At 47.0% G+C, this 16,615-nt stretch overlaps 1 protein-coding gene and 1 long non-coding RNA gene across 2 annotated transcripts in view; one reads left to right on the top strand and one right to left on the bottom strand.

The window, feature by feature from the left end:
• Positions 1-16,615, top strand: part of SLC23A2 (solute carrier family 23 member 2) — a 631,030-nt gene that overhangs the window by 120,775 nt on the left and 493,640 nt on the right. The window lies entirely within an intron of this gene.
• Positions 1,063-16,615, bottom strand: part of LOC138265954 (uncharacterized) — a 77,489-nt gene continuing 61,936 nt past the window's right edge. The window contains exon 3 of the long non-coding RNA XR_011199443.1: positions 1,063-1,155. This is a non-coding gene — a long non-coding RNA (uncharacterized lncRNA). The remainder of the gene's footprint in view (positions 1,156-16,615) is intronic.

Here is a 16,615-nt window from a genome sequence, read left to right as displayed (position 1 = left end):
ACAAAAAATACAGTCGGAGCTCCCGGGGCACCACCTGTAGCATGTGCTGCACTTAAACTTGGGGCGCTTCGCAATGGTTTTAAACGCCCTCTAACTAAATTGCGCCAACTTCTAGGCCGAGGATGTGCTTGGAAAGAGGGGATGCAGGTCGTTGTTTTTCCGTTCTCTGTGTTTTCAGAAACTGCTGCGTCTCAGTTTTTCTGTTAAATAACTTTTTTTGTTTTCCAGGAAGTGGTAATGTTAACCCCTTAGGCTGTTCACTCGTTTTGTTTCATAATTTCTAAAACTGCTTGTTTCATGCGTAAAACTTAAGGGTTCGCTCTCTTACTCACGTCATGCATAGAACAAGCATTGGCAATGTGAATTGTTTTATGTGTAGTGCAAAATTTTATTCCTAGCTTCGCAAAACAATAAAGGTGTGATAACATGGACACTATAAGTGCAATCTTACTTAACACAAATCATTTCAGGACAGTTTGTAGTAGCAAAAGGAATATGACAGTTCTCTTGCACATACAAGATAGATAGCACATACCCCTCTTAATATAACAAGTAAACCTTGGGCAGAAACAGCCTGGAGGAAAGATACAGCACAGGTTTTTACTGTCACGTCGGGTACAAACTGGACAGCAGCAGTGCAAGAGTTACTTCCTCACAGAAGAGGGACAGAATGGCAGTAGCAAAGAAAGCTTCCCTCTCACAGAAGGCAATATGTGAAATCTTCCATGTGCCACAGAACAGCTCGAAGAGGGCAGAGTAGTATTAGCTTACATCTCTCAAAGAACATAAACAGTTAAGGCATGAATGACATTTAGGTTACATTCAGATCTCTTGTCCAATGATAAAGTCAACGAGATGAATGTATAGGTGGATGAGTTAGTGAATATGCGAGTTGGGACATCATTCATTCTTAGGCGATATTCCAAGTCACCATCTGGAAAATCCTACTGCTGTCAGGTGGAGTTCTGCAGTTTGTGTAGATTCTTTGGTGTTAAATGTTTTGAGACGTAGCCATCATCGAGCAGGTTATTGTTATTTGGAGCAGCCTCGCCAATTTAACTATATTGTAGACGGGCAGACTGGTACCATCGTCTTTGAAAAGGTTTTGAATGTTCATGCACCAAGCGTTGTGCAGGTCCATGCTCGGTGTTGCACCTGTTCAAAATAGTGAAGGCTGTCAGTGATGAAAGCTTTAAAGAACAGAATGGCCACATTTTGATCCAGTAACATTCAATTTCTTCTTCTGTTTAAGTTTTTTTTTTTTTAAAGTATTAAAACATTCCCCATGTTAATCTATACACCTCACGGTCCAAACACCTCCAAAAGCCATCCCCCACACCCCCTCATCCCAATCGCCATCCGAGGCTCGATCTACTGAGCGATTGAGGGAATTAAGGGGAAAACAAAGAACGTAGGAATGCAGTTATTTGATGAACACATGATATTTTGCTTCACTCACTGCATGCTTTTTTTCATTTGAGGGCAAGTTCTGTTCCCCAGGCCTTTCTGCCCCTACATTTGCCTGTCTGCAACAAGTAACAAAACGCTATGATTTTCCAGACTACATGGCTAAATACAAATACAATGTAAACTGTCACACTACACTAATGCTACATAGCTTCTGCACATTAGAGCACTGCAGCCTTGACAGAACTCCAGTACAGAAATGCAACAATAGAGCTATTATGCTGCAGCGTTACAACATTACTGCTGCAAAAAAGAATACTTTATATACACCAGTACATCAGAAATAAAAACATGGCAATGCCCCACAACTGTAACGATTTCTTTGGGCGTCACCACTAACATTCCAGTATTCCATCTTGGATATGGAAGCTATATCACAGCATATAGGGCACTGCAATAATACAGCTCTGCTACTAAAGCTCTGTAACACTTAATGAAAACTGTAGGAATTTGGGGGTTATTTGAGGGTAGTGTGAACCCACCACAAGTAACTGCAACCCTTGTTAGGGTGAGCCCTTAAAGTCACCAAATTAACAGGAGATCAACCCACTGGTAGTTATGGCACAGAGTAGATAGGCTTAACTTAGAGGTAGCCTGTAAAATATTTACACAGTACCAAAACAGTAATACATTCAAAACATATCACAAGACAAATCCCAAACCAAGGTAGGTAATATAGTAAAATGTAATAAATAAAATTACACCAAAACAAAAACTCCCACGAGGGAAACTGGAATTATGATTTTTTAAAGTATATGTGTAAAAATAGCACAAAAAAGTCAAGAGCAAACTGCAGCCATCTGGTTGTGCTCGACAGGTACCAAGCTGCAAGCCAAAGCGGACAGCTTTCAAGCGCAGGTCAAATACAGGTACCATGTTCAACCAGATTTGAAGTTTTTTGTTAGAAAGTAGTCTTTGGAATGGAAATCAAAAATGCTCTGCAGGCAAGTCAGCAAGCTGTTGCCACAGAGGTCTCCGCTATGTTGAATAGCCACTTAAAGAGGTTCCAGTGAAGCTGTTACCATTTAGCAGGAAAGCTCAGAGCGATAGAAATAGAAATTTGAATTTCGTGTCCATGGAAGGTCCCTCGTTGGCAGGATACTTTTGGCACCTTCGCCCGGTGAAGATTTATACCTTCAGTCTTAGTCACTTTTGTGGAGCTTAGATTCTTCTAGTGGGGTAAGGCTGCATACTATAACAGAAGAGGGCTCCATGATGCCAATACCTTTCCTGTGAGCCCCCCTAAATCAGATTTTCTGCTGTGGAAGGCTCAGAGTCGGAGCAACTTGAATCTTTGGCCCAGCTGCAATGCACCTTCATCGGATCAGCTTGGCAGTTTGGTCCTGGTCCTCTGGAGGGTCTTAATGCCAAAAAGTTTCTGTATCTGAGGTTTCAGGAAAAGTTAGGAGGCGTACATTTTGACACCAGCAAGATCCTCAGGACCTCGGGGGAGACAGCACTTGGGGGTCGAGAGTCACTGCAGCAGTTACCAGCATCCGGGTCTGGGGCAGGACCAGTTGGACCTGTTTAGCTGGGCAGCTGCAGAAAAGGCCTCTCATAACTTGTTGTGTCTCTGTAGCTTGAAAAGGTTGTCGGCATCATTACCCTTGGAGTCCTCATCTCCTAGGTATAAGGGGGAGAGCAGGTTCAATCTTCTAGGCAGTTCTCATGTCACAGATAGCAGGTCCAGACCTCTTGTCAATTTCCACAGGTCCAGAAAGTGTTCTGAAGAGGGAACAGGGGATACCACATTTATGTCCGACGGCAACCGGTGGGGGAAATGCCTGGCTGACGCCTAACTAATGGAGTAATAGTTCCCAGGGTAACACTTCCCACTTTTGCAGCATTTTCTGTATGCCCTACAGCAAACAATTCCAGTGTCTGGGGGTAGCTCCTCTCCCATCTGGGAATGGTGCCTGTCTGGGGCAACAAAGGAGGGCCCGGCCCAGGAGTCTGCTAACTTTTGCCTGTGACAAGTAGGTCTCTTTGCATTTAATCAGGCTCTTGGGCACAGGCCAGATGGTCATCCTGTCAGAGGTACAGACACACCTTCCCAAAACCTATGCCTTTGTGTTGCTCTGGGAGCAGTTTTCACACCTCATCAAAGGAGCTATTCAGGTGAAAGTTAGGGCTTGTGCAAACAGGTCTCCAAAGACTTTAATCGGAGAAAAGGTAACTTTCTAAAAGTATATACCTTTTCTACAACATTTATGACAAATCCAACTTCACCACTGAATCAGAATTGTAATTAATATTTTGAAAAGTTCAACAACTAATGTTGTAGCTGTATCCTAGCCAAAGATAAAATTTTTAAATATAATATTGTATCCCAATGATTTCCTATTGAGCAGCCAAGCCTACTACAGTGGAAGTAACTTTTTGGACCTTTTCACTAAAAAGACATTTGTAACATTACATTTCTATATGCCTTCCATTTAAATACCATGCCCTCTGCCTTCTAGGTAATTAGGCCTACTTAGGAATGACATAAAATATTGAAAGTAAGGCTTTTACCTGTGAAAAGGCCTATTTTTGACACTTGACTGTGTAGTGTTAAAACCTGCAGTGATAGGCCTGCAGCCATGTGTGCACTGTTGCTGCAGTGGATGGCTAAATGGGTGCTGCAGCCCTCTAGTAACATTTAACTTACAGGTGCTGGGTGCACTCTGTGCCATATAATAGGAACTCGTAGATAAGTGAAATGTACCAATGAGAGAAATGCCAATTTCATCATGTTGAAAAGGGAAGCATTTGCACTTTCCTGCTGGCTAGTTGGGGTAAAGTGCAGAGAGTTCTACAGCCAGCCAAAACAGTCAAGGCAAAAATGTGGTGCTACAAAGATGGGCAGCAAATACTGATGCCCTCATAGAGTTAACTTCTGGTGTACTTATTCTCCTAGTCTGGCATGCAATCACCACACTAAAGTGTGACACTATAAACCATTTAGATTTTGAATGCTGTTCACCTTCACTTTAGAGATCAGGATTGACATGGTTGTCCCCCACCCCTAAGCCTCCTCTTAAAATGTGGATAAAATCCCCTCAAGTTAACAGGAACTTCCTTGAAGTAATCTTTACCGAAAACACCTCTGCGCATCTCCACATTATTACAACTGTGCCCCTGTATTTTATTTGTGCATTTTTGAAGAGGTAATATTCCTGACCAAGAAAGGGCAATCTCAAGTCTCTTCCATATTGGCTGCCCTAAAGGGAAAACAATCTTCCTATGGAAGCAGTCTTCAACACAAAATGACACAACTTCACCACCTTACACAAGACCTGCATTCAGTCCCACCACTGCTCCTGCGTTTTCTGCTGAAATATAAAAAGTATAAAATATAAAACTGAAAACTCAAAAATACACTTGTATTAAACCGTGCATGAAAGCAAGCAACATAGCTTTTTCCTCTTTCAGTAGGTTTCCTCTACACTTCGTATTGTGGAGGGTTCCCTCTGATTAGTCCACACTCAGGAATTCTGTGATCAACTGGATGATTTCTTTATCAAAAAAATTAAGGTCTGCCTAACCATGGCTGCAACCGATAAACAGCCATCAGGTTCTTCAGACGACCCCCTTGGTCAGAGAACTGCCTGCTCCATCAGCACTTGGCTATTTATCTGCCTTGACTTTGCTAGACCATTGTTTTTGCAAACTATTCATACACAATATATATACGTACATAGAGGGGCTTTTTGTCAGTTGACTTCAACCACTGGTCTGTGGAATTGTCATTCAGGTTTTGCTTCCGCCCACCTCAGCACACAGCATGGGGCAATGGGTCAACTCACTGTACTCACTGGCTCCCTTAACGTTGAGTGACTGAGCAGAGCCTGTGCACATTTTTCAGATCTGCCTAAAATCCGTTCCTTTCTCTTCAGTGCCAGAGCTGGTTCAAAGTATGCTTATTCTAATATATTTTTTAAAGTAACTTAAAAACTGGTTTATTTTTTATAGCACTTCAGGTTCCAAATTATATTATGCTTTATTTTCCATCTCCTTTTTATAGTTGTGGATTGTAGAATGTTTATGTGACATTTTAACAGTGTAGTTGCCTGCAATACGAGCCTTGGTTAGGTCGTTATTTTATCTCACCTCCTTCAAAAACGATAGGAATAATAAAATGCATGGCGTACCTGAAAGGCATCTTAGTTAAATACAAAAAAACAGATCTAGTAAAACAGGTACATCAATGAATGTTTTTAAATATACTTTTTAAGTGCAAGCATTTGGCAACTATGTTGAGATGGTGGCGTATTTTCTCGTCGTTGTGGTGTAAGCATGCAATAAAAAAATAACCATCACACTGCCTGGTCAAAGTAAGCCCTGTTGGCTTTGCTAATACTTACTAAAAAGGGTGTATTTATTGTAAATGTCACCCTTTTGCCTAGACTTAAACAAATTATTCTTACTCATGCTCCAGTATCCACTGGCCTGTAAAACTGGTCTGTTTATCTGCTTTTTCCATTGCCATCCTGTCGACTGCCTCATTTAAGGCAGGCTTGTCCCCCCTCAAGAAAAACCAGGGGGAACAAAGCTCAATGTCAGTTTTATCTGGGATATCCACACTCCTTTCTTTTTTCGATAACGCTCTATTAATTTTAATAGAGACACATGACAGTTGCACACTCTGTAGGCCCTCACAGCTCATACTCATTTCTAACCTCCATGTATTAGCAGAGATAGTGTGGCAAAAACTATTGTTCAGCAGCTGCAGACCCTTACTAAATTATATCTCCTAATTCTATCTGAGGTTTGACCATACCGTGCAAGAGTTCCACCTTGAAATGTTTTTGGGGATTACACTTCACTTTCTGGATGAGAGCACAGTCCTTCTGCCTATACTTTTTGATATGTGTGGCTTTTGAACTGACAAAGTAAGCGTTTGGTCAACATAGGACTTGTGGACAGCACAGTAGGACGACTATGATAGAAAACCTGCACGCTGGTCTGTGGTGCACCAGAAAAGATCTATTTGTACCCGCTCTGTTCAATATTTACCTTCACCTTCTATTCCGGACAGTATGCTGCCAATACCGATGACTGAGATAAATAAACCACAGATCCCAAGCCAGGCTCAGATCTTGAACATATTTTCTGAGAAATTCAGGAATGGATGTTAGCTAAATATTTACAGCTTAATGCTTCAAAAATCAAACTAATCATCTGTGGGGGGGAGGGGGGGGGGAAAGAAAGTCCTTCATCACCCTCTCTCTCAATCCAAAGTTACATTTTCCTCTCCAGCCAGCAGGAAAGGTTAAAAACCTTATCACCAGAGTACTTTGGCATGCCTCAGCTTCTAAATGCTGCAAACACCACGCCCCTTGGTATCTCTCCTCTAGGCTGCAATCTTGTCTTATTTTTTGGTGTAAGATAAGTCACTGTTGGCAGTCCTAAAATTGCACCCTACTACTCGAGATGTCTGAATGTTTTCAATTCAGATACTTTCCATATAAAAACCATCCCTATAAATATTAGGCTATCACCTTCACTTGTTATCTTTAGATAAAAGCTGAAGGCTAGCTTCTTTGGGCAAGTATGCCCTGCACCAAGACTCTGAGACTAGCTGAATGTGCAATTTATATACTGTCTGTTGTTACCATGCTCTTCTAAGTGTGAAAGCTCCAAGTGGTTCTCTTCCTTGATGGAAGTTTTCCTAAATGAGGGCTGGAGTTGTCTCTGTATATGATTCCCTCAACTTTCTGCAGATGAAACCTGTGGTGGTGTTTCGTCTTTCAGATTTGATGCCTTCATGTGGGTTGGGGACTGGGTGGTTGAATCTGGGGAATGTACCACTGTGAGGGCAGGAATTGTCACTGCCTTGAATCCATGTGTTGCCTTCTTATCTGTGAGGTTTGAGGTGGAGGTGGATTCTTCCCCTGGGGTGGGTGGGTAGAGTTGTCTCCTTTGAAAGTAGCAGTGTCCTCTGGCAAATGAGGGATTTCCGATCTGCTATCTGTCGTAGCTCCATCAGTGGGTAGGTTCTACTTACATACTTGAAATCAGAACCATTGAACTCTGGACTTGGAGAACTCTAGACATTGAGGAGATGCCTGGACAACAGGTAAGGTGTGTGTTTCTGCATATGGATTTGTGGCCTTCTCTCCTGAGAGTGGTAGGTTGATTTCACTGGCTTTCTTCTCAAAGAAATTCTTGAGTTGATATGTGCAGTTCTGCATTCTCAGCTAAAGGTATGTCCATCGGTCTGGGCAAGCCTAGGCCACTGAGCCCTCAATAGATGTGACAACACTTGCAGCCTTGGGTCAGGCCTAGAATATTGGCAGCTCAGGCCAAGATATCATGCAGTTGGGATCTGTTCCTCTAGCTCTTACAAGGAGCTTTCCCTTAAACCCAGAAGTCTCTGTTCATCCAACTGCCTAAGCTCCTAGGGAAATTATTAGGTATTCAAACACTAGTTGCCTAACTTCCCTTCCATCTCTGAGTTCTGCAGAAAAATATGATTAGCCACTGGTGACAGGGGTGGGTGAGGGTGAGGGGGTGGGATGAATTACCAACTTTCGTGTTTAGATGTGTGAGAGCAAACCAAAACTGGAACAGGGAATAGGATGTTACAGTGAAAGGTGTAATAGATAAGATTTGTTACAGCACACAAGCTGTATCATACAAGTGAGAAGAAAAAGGAATCATCAGTCTAGGGAGAGGAAGGTGTGAAAGATCTGTCAGGTTTCTCTGTGCTGTATCCTTCGTTGCATAAAGAACATACAACATAGTTTGTTTAGGTATGGGCACAAAGGTGTGGTACAGGTTCAGAGTGGCTGTCGGGTGGCAGAAGAGTATGGGGATGTGTCAACAAATGAAGGTAAGAACATCTGTGAAATGAAATACCAACACTCATGAAGCTTAGAGCTGACTAAATTGGATAATATCATCATAACCCACCCTTTTAGTACCATAAGATGGGAGATCCAACTTTCAAATAATAAGAGAAGACATTCAAACCCAACCTTAACATCAAATAACCTCAGTAACACTACCATAAAGATTTTGAAAACACTGAACGGTATCTCACAAAGCTAATGGTTGAACGTGTATCCCTCATCCCCAAACACTTGCGGGGATTGGTTGGCAATTTGCAATGCTGATTGCAAAAAAGTTCATGGTGATAGCCCATAACAAGAACTCTCAAGGGTGTGGAATTTCCGGGGTCCAGGACATACTGTTTGGGTTCAGGGACAACATGTGTTCATGTTTATTTTGTCCTTGGGACAAGTAGATGAAATCCCCTGCAGCAGAAGCCCTTTGGCTGTCATTGTTAATTTCCACATTATGGATCTGAGACTCCGTCTGACGTCACCTGAGCAATAAGAAATCTTCGCTTGCGTGCTGATGTCCGTTCCCTTTTTTTCCACACCTTCGATGTGTAACAGTTTTCTTAACTCTCTGCTGGTGATACTCTGTATCAAAGGGAATAACCAATTTTTGTCACGTTAGTGACAATGTCCACTCCAAAGAAATTAGGCTTTAAGCCATGCAGTGAATGCGGGGTTCTGGTGTCATTGACTTACCCGCATGTGGACTATCTTTGTTGCATGTGCTCTGAACGCAACGCCGGGGAGTGTCTGTAGTGTCAGAGCATGAATCCAAAGGCCTTAAAAGAGAGAGAAGCGAAGCTTTTCTTGGTGAAGGCAAAGAAGAATGAAAAACGTTGTCGCAGAAGGTCTTGGCCTCATTCGGAGTCACCATCTTTTTGCTCCTCAAGGTCGTCGAGGAAGGAACATAAAAAGAGATGCCGCCATAGCCCCCGGCGCTAGTCCTACAGAGATGCTACTCCTCAGCCAAATGTTCTTTGACGCTATTGTTAGTGGAGAGTCCGGCGTCGCCGGTGCAGCCGCTTTCCCCGGTGACTCCACTCGATCCAGAGCCAGAAGTGGTAGCACCGACATCTGGCCTTTCTCAGCCTCAACAGCATTAGCAAGAATTTCTGGCCTTTCCAGCTCCTGGAGCAGGTTCTGAATGGCATGTTTGGCATATTCAGGAGGGCCTTGACTCCCTCAGGTGCGCTGGCTGGCCCCAGGGGTCCAATGCCCTTTTCTTTGGGAGGATTCCTGGCACCATACCCGCAGGCTCCATTCTGGCCATTCTTACCGATGACCCAGTTGCCCTGGCCTTCTCCAGCGCATGGAAGATGACTCCTTCGCTGACTGACACTTGGCAGGAATCATCAGAGCCTTTGGTGCCTACACTGATATCGTAGAGGTCTCAGCCGATGTCACGTCACCCAACTCCAGTTAAGAGTTAATTCGGCATCTCCAGTGTCCAGGTCACTGGCGCCGGTGCAGATGCTGCCAACACCAGCCTATGCTCTTCCGATGCTGTTACTGCAGTAAGACTTCGGTCCAGGAGAGAAGATCTGAAGCAGCTGGAGGAAGAACAAGAAGGGGAGATTATTTCCCAAAGTCAGGCCTTTGTGGGAATAGAGGTGGCTATTGGTTTAGACACATCCCTGGAATGGAAGTTATTGTCCCCACAGGGGTTGCCTCCACCAGAAGTGACTTTGTACCACACAGTCATTCATAAAGTGGCTGATATGTTGTACTTGTCTCTTCCAACAACTGAGATGAGATCCAATTTATTGACAGAGGTTGTTCACTATTCAGTTTCATTTTCAGAGCCCTTACTGCCATATAACTTGACTTTGACAGAACCAGTATTGGAAGTTTGGCAGAAGCCTATGTCGTCTCCAGCGTAGTCAAGAGCAATTGCTAGGAAATATAAGACTCCACTGGGTGATCTTGAGTTCTTGAATTGTCATCCGACGCCGGACGGTTTGATAGTGCAAGCTTCATGCTCTTCCAAGTCTGCACCTGGATCCTTTCCATTGGCACTGGCTGAAAGAGTCGAAAAAGGATGGAACAGACTGCAAAAAAAGGTATTTTTGACTGGTAGTATGGCACTGAAATCAGTGAATGCCACATGTTTGCTGGGGTGGTACATACATGCCCTTATGGACTCAGCCAGATCGGTCGTTCCGAAGCTGTCAAAGTATTTGCAAGGGTATTTTTCAGAACTGTTAAATGACAGCCAGGCTGCAGGAAAACAGGTCATTCAGTCGGGCCTGGATACAGCTGACTCAGTAGCCAGGGCGTTGGGCACATCAGTTGCCACGAGAAGACATGCCTGATTGAGTGCTTCTGGTTTTTCCACCGATGTGTAGAATACCCTGATGGGAGTTACCTTTTGCTGGTTCCAAGCTGTTTGGGGCAAAGTTGGATTCGGCCCTGGAACGGTTTAAGGCGATCAAAGCCACTGCTAAATCGTTGGGCCTTCAGTCTCTCTCCTCAGCCTACAGACCACTGCATAGAATCTGGGGGTTTGGATGATCTTACTCCTTTCGATAGAGGCAGCAGTCAGCCAATCCTCTGTATAGGGCCTCCAGAGGATAGGGCCTCTAGAGGAGCAGTACCACTGACCTGGTTTGTGCATTGTTCTGCCTCCTGAGGGTCCACCCTCTAAGTAGAGCCCTTTCCCTGGCTCCTCTGAACTCCTGACCCCTGTCAGGAGTTCAAGGCCCTCCTCCACCTGCAGGCTTCTGCCTGCGCCTCATCCCTGGTGTCTAGTGGGAGAGCATTGCACTCCTACTAGGCTACCTTCTGACTCTCTCCTCCTTTTGCTTTGCTCTGCTCTCTACTCCACTACTGTCCCTTGGTGCTCCTTTTCCCTCGTTTCTCTCTAACTCCGCTCTCTCTCACTTTTGCTCTCCCCCGCCGCTGCTGCCGCGTGGCTCCGCCCCCTTTCACCCTGTTTTTCGTTTCCCTCTACCCCCCACCTCCATACTTAATGGCGGCCGCTGCGTGGCCGTTCCGAAGGTGTGCCAAAGGCAAGACCTTCTGCGCTCAGACAGCATCCAGCGCCAGAACCCCTGGCTCCCGTCCCACCCACCGCCGCCATGCATGTCTTCACTACGACGACACCACCCTCCATGCCCTCAACACTGGCCGCTCTCCTGCCTGCCTTCATGCCTCCCTGCTGACCACCCGCTGACCCTTCTCCTGCCAGAACTGTACCTTCACCAGCCTCCACGCCAACGACCCACCCACCAAGGCAGGACGCAACCATCTCCGATGTATCCTCCTCAACACCGGCTCTATCTACAAGCACGCAGTAGAGCTATGGAATCTACTCGACTCAGCCTCCCCAGACGTCGCCTTCCTGACCGAGACCTGGAGGAACCCCTCCTCAGTGCCTGACTTCGCCATAGCCATCCTGGACGGCTACAAGATCACACACAGGGACCGCTCCAACAAACCAGACGGAGGCATTGCCATTATCCACAAGAACACCCTCAGGATCACGACCAACACCGAAGACCCCCTCAGCACCGCCGAACTCCTTCACTTCCAAATCCACACTGACCCAAACACCACCTTCCGAGGGACCCCCGTCTAGAGGCCCCCCAGCCCACGACAGCAATTCAGTGACTCCATTACCGACATCATCAGCGCGCACGCTCTCGCATCCACTGACTAAATACTCCTCGGAGACTTAAATTTCCACCTTGAGAACACCAATGACAACAACACTGCCACCCTGCTCAACAACCTCTCCAACCTCAGCCTCAAACAGCTCGTCACAACACCAACTCAGTCCACAGGACACACACTCTACCCTATTTTCTCCGCCAGCAATCACGTCTCTTTCAGCCACACCATCGAACTCCACTGGACAGACCACCACTGCATCTACCTCTCCTTCAAGAAACCCACAACTCACTACCTCCCACAACGGATCCCCCACCGCAGTTGGAACAAGGTCACCGAAGACCAACTTATCGCGACCCTCTCCCAGAACCCACCCATTGACTCCTCAGACACTGATGCAGGTGCCCGCAACTTCAGGCAATGGGTCAACACCTGTGCCAATACAAACGCCCCAATCAAGAATCCCTCCAATAGACGCACCGACAGAAAGGCCTTCTGGTTTACCGCAGACCTCCACGAATCTAAGCAAAGCTGGTGAAGACTCTAAAGAAAGTGGCGCGAAGATCAGACTCTGGACAACCACACAGCCTTCAAAAAACGCCATCCGCAGACACCACCAACTCATCCGAGCCGCCAAAAGAACCGGCTTCAATGACCGAAAACAATGCACACAGCCACAAGGGGCTCTTCAACGTCGTGAAGGAACTCTCCAACCCCGGCTCCAACGCCAGCGACATCCCACCATCCAAAGACCTCTGCGACTCCCTAGCCTCCTACTTCTACCGCAAGATTGCAGACATCAACAACAGCTTCAGCACCCGGATCCCCCCCCCTCCCTTCTCCCCCCACCCCCCCAGCAGCCACCATCACCACAGATTCACCTCCGACCAACCTCCTGCTCTCCTGGACCCCCGTCAACGACAACACCACCATCGAAATCATGAACACCATCCGCTCCGGCTCTCCATCTGACCCCTGCCCTCACTACATCCTCAACAAAGCAAGCTCTGTCATCACACCCCAACTACGGAAGATCATCAACAGCTCCTTCGAGTCCGCCCCTTCCCAGAGAACTGGAAACACGCCGAGATCAACGCCCTCCTCAGAAAACCCAAGGCGTACCTAAAGGACCTCAAGAACTTCCCGCCTATCTCCCTGCTCTCCTTCCCAGCAAAAGTCATTGAGAAGGCCGTCAACAGAAAATGAACCAGTTTCCTAGAGGAGAACCTCACCCTGGACCCTTCCCAATCCGGATTCCGCAGCAATCACAGCACCAAAACCACCCTCATTGCCGCCACCGACGACATCAGAATCATACTGGACAGCAGCGAAACCACGGCCCTCAGCATCCTGGACTTCTCGGACACATTCAGCACCATCTGCCACCACACCCTACGCTCATGTCTCAGCAATGCTGGAATCCGCGACTGAGCCTTGGACTGGGTCATCTCCTTTCTCTCAGGCAGAACCCAGAGAGTCCGCCTCCCCCCATTCCGCTCAGAGGCCACCGAAATCATCTGCGGCGTACCCCAGGGTTCATCCCTCAGCTTGACCCTCTTCAACGTCGATATGGCCCGCTTGCTGATATCGCCCGATCCCACAACCTCAATATCATCTCATTCACCGACGACACCCAGCTGATCCTCTCCCTCACCAAGGATTTCACCAAGACCTACCTACACGAAGGAATGAAGGCCATCGCCGAATGGATGAAGAGGAGCTGCCTCAAACTCAATTCCGACAAGACGGAAGTCCTCACCTTTGTCCCCACCCCCTCCCCATGGGATGATTCCTGGTGGCCTTCCACTCTCGGAACCGCTCTGACTCTCACCGACCACGCACGCAACCTAGGATTCATCTTGGACCCCCTCACTATCCAGGACTCAGCAAGTCAACACCATCTCCTCCTGCTTCAACACCTTCCGCATGCTCCGAAAGATCTACAAATGGATACCCACCGAAACAAGAACAGTCACCCAAGCCCTCGTAAGTGGCAAGCTGGACTATGGCAATGCCCTCTACGCAGGAACCACGGGCAAACTCCAGAAGAGGCTGCCAACACATCCAGAACGCCTCTGCACGCATCACCCTGGACATCCCCCGCCACATCACAGACCTCCTGAAAAACCTGCACTGGCTCCAAGTCAACAAGAGAATTGCCTTCAAACTCCTCACCCATGCTCACAAAGCACTGCACAACACCTGACCAGAATACCTCAACAGAAGACTCTCCTTCTACACCCCGACCTGGCATCTCCACTCCGCTAACCTCGCAACCACCCCACGCGTCCGCAGAACTACAACCGGTGGTAGATCATTCTCGCACCTCGCCGCCAAAACGTGGACCACTCTTCCCACCCACCTGCACCAGACCAAAGACCTCCTTACCTTCAGGAAACTTCTCAAGACCTGGCTGTTCGAGCAGTAGCAGCACCTGCCCCCCACCTTCTTCCCCCTCCCCTCCTCAGTGCCTTGAGACCCTCATGTGCGCTTTACAAATCCCTGATTGATTGATTGAGAGGGAGTGGCAGAGCAAGACTGAGAGATGCAGCCCATTAGCCTTCTTACTCTTCTACCTCCCTGGCCAATAACGCAGGACAGCAGCCCTAGTTCCACCATCTTGGAGCATGCTTTGCCAGTGGGAGAATGGCTAATTTATTATCGACAACAGTGGAAGTCCATAACGTTGGACAGTTGGGTGTTGAGCATTGTCAAAAATGGATATGCTCTACCCTTCCAAGAGTTTCCCCCTCCCTTTCCACCACAACACAGTTGTTGTTCGCAAGGACATCTACTTTTGTTGCAGTGGGAAGTCCAAAGCCTACTTATAAAGGGTGCAGTAGAGTCCGTTCCGGAGCAGGAAAGGGGTCAGGGATGTTATTAGAGATATTTCCTGATTCCCAAAAAGGACGGGTTAAGGATTTTAAGTTCATTCCTCAAGCAGGAAAGATTCAAAATTCTGCCCTTGGCTCAGTTTCTTCTTGCGCTGGACAAAGAAGACTGGTTTGTTTCCATCGACTTGCAGGATGCGTATTTTCAAATCCCTATTCTGATTTTTGCATAGGAAGTATCCCAGGTTCATGGTGGGGACGCAACACTACCAGTTTGCGGTCCTTCTGTTTGGACTTAATTCCGCACCTCTGGTCTTCACGAAGGTGGTGGCTGTGGTTGCGGCACATCTCAGAAGGTGCGGAATACAGGTATTCCCTTACCTGGACAATTGGCTGCTCAAAGCCAAGTCTCCAGGGTTGGTGCTGCACCATTTGCCTTTGAGAACTCAGTTATTGTTCAACCTGGGCTTTACAGTAAATGTGTCAAACTCTCACCTGGAGCCCTCTCAGTGCCTCCTTTTCATAGGAACAGTATGGGACACAACAGTGAATCGTGCCTACCGTCCTCCTCGGAGGATCCGGGACATTCAGACTATGATTCCAATGTTTCTGGATGGAGCGGTCGTTCCAGTACTAAAGGTCTTATGCCTGCTCGGTCTGTTTGCTTCCTGTATTCTGTGGGTCACTCACGCAGGTTGACACAAGAGGCCCCTCCAGTGGTGCCTCCACAGGCAGTGGTTTCATCACAGTGGAGCTCTCAAGGAGTCTATAAGGATTTCCAGCGACACTGCAGCAACTCTTCAATGGTGGAGTGTGGACAGCAACCTGATACAAGGGAAGCCTTTTTGCCCTCCACCTTCGCTGACCACAGGGATCACGGATGCCTCCACTTTAGGGTGGAGAACTCATCTGGAGGACCTGGAGATGAAGGAGGTTTGGTCTCCATAGGAACAGATGCTTCACATCAATCTGTTAGAATTGTGGGTGCTACGTCTGCCTTCCTCCCTTCCATTAGCGTTCAGTCAGTAAAGGGCTTGCCAGACAGCACTTCTGTGATGTGGTATGTAAACAAACCGGGCGGGTTAGGGTCGTACCTTCTCTGCAGAGAGACTCTGCAACTCTGGTCTTGGGCTCAGGACCATCGGATGTGCATAGTAGCAAACAATTTGGCTGGAGTTCTAAACATATGGCGGGCTGCCTCAGTCATCACTTTTCCCGCCGATCACAAGTGGCGTCTCCATCCGGAGGTGGTACTTTGCATCTCCCATTTGTTCTGCAGCCTCCAGTGTCTGATGTAGGGAGCACTGGGGGATGCATTTCAATTTTACTGGAGCACCAAGCTGCTTTACATGTCCATCCACCACTGCCCCCCACACACCAGACCCAAGTCATATTAATAGTCCTGGATTGGTCAAGAACAGTGTGGTACACAGACCTCCTTCAACTCTCTCTGTGCCGTCCACTCTGTCTCCCTCACAGGGAAGACCTCTTCTCGCAGTCGCAGAGGCAGGTTGTACTCCCCCCACCTCTAGGACCTGCACCTACATGCCTGGAGATTGAACAGGGCAACCTGAATTCCTTTTCTCTTCCTGCTGATGTGGGTGATGTCCATCACCCTCCTGACTTTTTACTCTCCTACCCATCCCTCTAAGGAGGAGGAAAGGCTGCATCGTCTTAATCCAAAGAGAACCTTGAGCTTCTACATGGAAAGGACAGACAAATTTAAGGTGGATTTTGCAGCTGTTCATTGGATACGTTGGGCAAAATAAAGGGCAAAGCCGTACACAAAAGAACATAATCAAGGTGGGTCATCCTTTGCATCAAAATATGTTGTGCTTTGGCGACGAAAGAACCTCCTGAGGGTAGAGAGCTCATTCTGCC

The sequence above is a fragment of the Pleurodeles waltl genome, chromosome 11 (assembly GCF_031143425.1).
Source record: "Pleurodeles waltl isolate 20211129_DDA chromosome 11, aPleWal1.hap1.20221129, whole genome shotgun sequence".
Classification (NCBI taxonomy): Eukaryota; Metazoa; Chordata; class Amphibia; order Caudata; family Salamandridae; genus Pleurodeles; species Pleurodeles waltl.
The sequence above is the reverse complement of the archived record's forward strand: the minus strand, read 5'-3'. Positions and strand labels throughout refer to the sequence as shown.